At 45.9% G+C, this 6,000-nt stretch overlaps 1 long non-coding RNA gene across 1 annotated transcript in view; it reads right to left on the bottom strand.

The window, feature by feature from the left end:
* Positions 1-1,374: 1,374 nt before the first annotated feature.
* LOC139590703 (uncharacterized) overlaps positions 1,375-6,000 on the bottom strand; it is a 33,467-nt gene continuing 28,841 nt past the window's right edge. The window contains exon 4 of the long non-coding RNA XR_011679407.1: positions 1,375-1,491. This is a non-coding gene — a long non-coding RNA (uncharacterized lncRNA). The remainder of the gene's footprint in view (positions 1,492-6,000) is intronic.

Raw genomic sequence — 6,000 nt, 5'->3', positions numbered from 1 at the left:
TCAGTCTATAAACCCACTTTATAATAAATACCAGCATCCCCTCCCAGTGGATTTGAGGTTGATTTTCTTTTTAACTTTTAATTCAAGCCTAGCTCCATCAAAACAGCAATGCTACAATATTTCAGAAGCAAGTGGGTTTGATTTCAAGCACACCAAAAGGCAGAGGGAGGGAGATTGTAAAGGGGAACAGCTAAATCTTTTTTGGTTTCTCTCCTTAGCACCATTGCGAAATCTTTCTCTGAAACATAAGAATGAAGTCAAGTTTCCATGTTTTAAACAAACCATGGTGCGTTATTGTACTACACTTCTGCAACAGGGAATATAGGTCAAGAACTTTTGGACCTTTCAGATTTTAAGGTATACAAACTCTGGCAGCATTGCTATCTGTACTTCTCCTTTTCCTTTCTCACCCCCACCTTTTTGCTCTCCACCCCTGCTCTTTTCCCTCTACTCTGTTCCTTTTACCCTCGCCCTCTTGCTTTCCCTTCTCTCTTTCCTCTCCCTATCTTACCCTAACACTGGAAAGCAGCTACAAGATGCAGCTACAAATCAAAGGCCCTGAAGAGCTCCCTTATGTTTATCAACACATTTTCCACTCTCGGATTTTCATCCGGTGAGATACAAGTATCCAAAAAATGCATATGTGTGTGCAGATGAGCAGGCATAAATGTCTGCATGCGCAGATAGTGTGTGAAAACACATGAAAAGCGTGTTTGCGTGCATGTCCTTATGCTTGCAGGTTATTTTTATTTTTTTTTTCCCCCTTCCGCAGCCTTGGGGAGATTTGCAGGCTGGATGCCGCAGGCTGGCTCTGTGCGTTGCAGAGCGTGTCAGGATGAATAATGGGGGCAAGCGGCTCTGCCAGCGGGTCAGGGAACAGCAAGTGCGTAAGAAGGCGGGATTGTCCAGGAAGCACACGCAATATCGGCCGGGGCTCAAAACGCGCGGCCAGGCAGACACCAAGACCGAGCCACAGGCTCCCAGGCCAGGAGAAGCACGCTGCCCATTCCTGCTGACCCCTTGCAAGGGTGTGAATTACAGATTGCCACCCAGGAATACCAGTAACTTTTTCCCAGCAGCTCAAAGTACAAAAGCACTTCAGCAGATGTTTAAAATCAAGCTGTACCTTGGACCTTGTTACAGGCTGCACTTGGTCTCATTGAGCTGGATGATCAGGGGCAGGTCTTCTGCTCTTAAAAACCCCTTGATTTTAACCATTTGCTTGATAATCATTGAGATGAAGATACAGGCACAATGCTGACACCCAACACAGGGCTATCAGCTGGAAAGGAATGACTGTGCCTAGCAAAGAGGTGACAGGCTCTTCCTGAGACTTTCAAGGGTATTTTTCCTGGAAATCATTTTCATACATACCTTTACTCCAGTTAGTGAAAGATGAGCATGCTTCAGTCAATATTTCACACCATTTGAACAGCATATGTTTGAGAGTTCAGCATAAACCTTCTTGGGCTCAAAGTTTGCTCTGAAAGGCTAGAAAAAGCAGTAGAGAAAAACAACAAGGAAAGGTTAGCACAAGAAATAGAGCAGAGAGAAAAATCCAGATTAAAAGATATATATTCAGTCTATACTGTTCTATATCCACAAAGAGCATTATATCCCAAGAGCTAGAAGCCCCATAAGTGCCAAAATCCAGGCTATTCACATAGCAGTAATTGGTTGCCCTGAACGTGGTTGTGACACAGCCAGTGTTTTCTACAGGACACCCCCAATCATTCTTCCCTGGTGCCCATTCAAGGTCGAATTTTTCTGCCTATCTGCCACAGCCTTTGTCCTCCTTATTCTGTGCAGTTGCCTCCACAACTTAATTTCTCATCCTCTAGGACTTGGTCTCTTGAATTTTGAACTTCTGCTTACCATCCTGAACTTCCTTGCCCCATCAATGGCCTCAGTTGCCTTTCCTTCTCACATGTGCAATTCCTATCTCACTTTCCATCTGTACAGTTCCTTTCCTGGTATCAGTCTCCTCTTCCCTTCTCACTTTCAGTAGCATTTCAAGTCCCAGGCCTCCTGCTGGTCCTCACTTCCCCCCTTGTCTTCCCTTGCCACACTTGCTGTGTCCAGCTGCTCCCTTTGCTGCCTTCCCCCCCACACTCAGCTCCCAGCAGTCCCTCTGCATTTGAAGTTTGATTGCACACCTCCTCCCTGCCTCCTGGGCACCACCAGAAATGAAGCCACCAAGACTGCAGGAAAGACAGATAGCTTTTTCACCACCTCCCTAGAATCATGATGCCATGAGAGTCATTAGGAAGGGTCAGGGATGAAATGCACTCTCTTGCTTTTGGGATAAGTGCCACAGCAATGTACTATTCAAGTGGACTCATCAAAGCATTTACCAGACTCTCACCACCACGAGCAGACTAAGATATATTTTTGGTTTTCTCTTCTCCAAAACATATAACACAGCTGAAAACAATCAGCTTTTCATAGGAAAAACAGCAGGCTCTTCCTCAGTCTCAGAGGGTTGAACTCATCTGTCTAAAAATGAGGAGTCTGTTTTAATCAATTTTTCTAAACTACCTCTGTCATGAACCCCAGGATGCAATTCATTTCACTACTATTAGGTACCTATTTTCACATTGGCTGATTGAACACCCTCATCTTTCTCCACAGAGGATGGAGAAAGCTTTGTTCAGACAAATTAGGTGGAATGAATGCCTAATAAACAGCCAGCACTAAAAAAGAGGTGAGTTCTACCTCCTAGTGATTCCTCAACGACATCTCAGACTCATTCAGAAAGAAGAAATCAGCTGCCTCGGTGAAGTACCAAAAAAAAAAAAAAAAAAAAAAAAAAAAAAAAAAAAAAAAAAAAAATTGCATTTTGTCTTTCTTCAAACACAAAAGGAAAAATAATGGAATTTTCTCCTCATCTTGTTCCTGGAAATGAGCGAACTATTTCAGATTACACCATCCCAAGAAAAATCTATCCTGAGTCACATGTGTGGCACTGTAAGCGACAGTGAGAACAGTTTGAGATTGGCAAAATCATGAGTAAATGAGTACAGGGTCTTATGATAAGTGTGGAACAACTTTCCAAGATATATCAGTCCCATTTGCACCTCAGGTAGGACACAAGGAGACAACTCTCCCTTGCTTTGATTTACAATTCTTCTTCAATGTCACCTCCGTTTCCCTTCAGAGAGAAGATGGTGTGAAGATGGTTGTATCTTCCTTTAAATGTCCCTTTTGAGAGGGGGATGAGGAAGAGAAAGGGGAGGCAGAGTTGCTAAAAAACTTGGAATTCAGTTACAGGAAAAAATGTGCCTGAAAAGCGATTTTCCAAAGCCAAGAGCTTCACAGCATTCAACAGTTCTTCCAGAGCTATAGGATATACAGATACATATCACTCACAGTAACATTCTGCAGGCTCCAGACTCCACCAAATTATCAGGCAGTCTTTCCAACAATTAATGAGGGGGTTGTCAAATATTTAAAACAGAGCACAGTGATTCCTTCCAACACAGCCTGCAGAGGTGCACAGCACATCTGCATATTTCAGCATAGGGGAAAGAGTGAATTTTGTTTCTTATATAAAACTAAAAGATTACTATCTTTTAGGACCAAGGAAACAACATTCCTCCTTACTCCCTTCTGAGCTAGGTCAGTACAGTAAGTAAGAAAATGCAACACTGCAGGCCCACCCCTGCCTTCAGCTTCACCAGGAGAGGAGTTCTAGCCTTAACCTCTGTTTTTTGTTGGCAATGGCTTTGCCAGATACTTGGCCTTCCTCTGCAGCACTGTGGCCCACTGGCAACATGAGCATTAGCCAGGAGAAGCTATGGGAAACCTAAGCCTAGAATCAATTCAAAAGAGACAAAGAGCAAGAAAGAGCCCTCTTTGCTGCCTTTCTGTGCATTGAGATAGCACCAGGTATAAACCCAGAAAAACACCCAGCCACGGTGGTGAGTCTTCACTGGGTACCCATTCCTTGTTACCAGTGGGAAATGGAAAGTGCACAACATGCTGATTCTGGATGTCACCAGACAATATCAGACAGCTTTACACATGCCTTGCCAAGGCAGGACAGCCCTGACCTTCAACAGCAGCTGCCTACAAGCTGCTCTGGCAGCCAAGACTCAGCTGCCAGCCTTCTTTAGCCCTTCTTAGACCCACTATTGGTCCCCTTCAGTAGGAAGGGCTCCTCTATTAGAAGGGACACCCAACAACATTACAGGGGAAGGTAGAGAGCCGGGAAATCCATAGAAGCTGGCTCATGGCAGGTTTGAAACACTTCTGCTTCACAATAACAGAGCAAGACAACAGGTGTGTGGGTAGAAGTCCAGAGAGCTGTGCTGGGAGAAAGCAGGAGATGCCAGGGAGAGGGGAACCCCTGCCAACGTGACAATCTTGCACTAGTGAAAAAGCTTTGGATATAACCCTTGCCAAGAAATCCCTTTTGGAGGAATAGACCTGCTCTTTTAGCAGCCTTCCCCTAGCAACCTTGGCTATACACTTTGTAGCTGGTCCAAAGCATTTGTCTTGGAAGATGTGGCCTTTGACAATCAAATTACCAGACACTTCAGGTTTTATTGCAAGCCCTCCTGTCTTGGAAAGAGCTAATGAAGATCCCACTGTGTTTCTGGGCCTGTGAGCTCCAATACCTCATGCTTGTGGCTTGGTGGAATGTAGGTCTGCTTATAGCAGCCACGCTTTTCAGCCTCACCCCACCCTCCCTGTAATCCCGCAGCCTCGGGAGAAACCCTCTTTCTGACTCACAGCAGACACTTCTTTCTCTCTCCTTCTTTTCCCCTGCATAGTTTGCTGACTAACATTCAGAAAAGGACTTTTACCTCCCAGAAGACAGACAGGGTATTTCCCAAGGGCTGCCAGCTGCAAGCATGGGATAACTTCCCTTCCTGTCTCAACAACCGGTGACAAGGTGTGGGTGTGTGGGCATAGGGTGGGAATCACCGGAGTGCCACAGCTGTTCTTCAGACTGTGCAGCAAGCTTTCACAGGCTGTGCCTGGGAGGCCCGTGCAGGCACACATGGTGGGACCTGACCAGCACCCCACAGAGCCACCAAGAGGTTGTCCCCAGATCATAGCTTTCATGGTACCCTCAAGGGCAGCACTGTCCATCCTCTTCCCAGCTCTGCTGGCCAATTTTCTCGCTGGATTTGGGAGAGATGCAGAAAGGCTAGATCATCACTTGCTTTGCTCAAAGGCACTGCTCCCTCACCTAAAGCTAAGCCCAGATAACCCTTCACCATGCTCTTAGAATTGTCTGGAAGCAAAAGAGCCACATGCTGTGTCTATGCCCTACTTTTCGACACCTTCAAGCCTTCCCCTCCCAGATCTGTTCTGGTTATTATGTTCTTCTACACTTCCTTGAAAGGAATTGTCATTATGCATGACAAAGGGGCTGTGGGAAAAGCCAACACACTCATTTTAAAAGGGAAGAGCAACATCTTGAAGGTGTTGGGTTTTTTGGTAATCACTCCAAACTCCCCTTCGTATGAACTCTGGGTCAGAGCCTCCCTACTTCACATTGCTGAAGTCAGGGACCCTCTTCATCCTCCAGAAACTATGCAGCTTGCTCCCCACACCTGTTGGGAAACTTGCCCAGTTGAGGGGATAAAAACTCAGCAAGGGTAGAACTGTCACAAAGCAGGGGATCTCACACAGTTTTGTAGCCAAGCTCCACCATGACTGTCAGAGGGGAGGTCACTGTCCTCAAGGTCACCCCCTGATTCTGTTCTATCCTGAGCACAGAATGCACTGGAGGCAGAAGGAGGTCTCTACCCACTCGTGCAGGGGCTTAATCCCAATCCCTGCACTACCCTTCTAGAGGAGCACAGGCTGCAAACAAGAGGCTGTCGGGAGAGGACTCCCCAGCCACACAGTGTGGGCATCTGTACCACAGGGAGGCTGTTCCTCCTCAACAACAACCACCAAAAAAAAAAAAAAAAAAAAAAAAAAGTCATTTTTCTTCTCCCCCCGCTCCTCCCTCCTTCCAGAAAGTCTTGGTTTCATCCCACTGTG

This window comes from Agelaius tricolor, unplaced genomic scaffold, assembly GCF_023055355.1.
Source record: "Agelaius tricolor isolate 1412-34295 unplaced genomic scaffold, bAgeTri1.0.p SCAF_5, whole genome shotgun sequence".
Taxonomy (NCBI): domain Eukaryota; kingdom Metazoa; phylum Chordata; class Aves; order Passeriformes; family Icteridae; genus Agelaius; species Agelaius tricolor.
The sequence above is the reverse complement of the archived record's forward strand: the minus strand, read 5'-3'. Positions and strand labels throughout refer to the sequence as shown.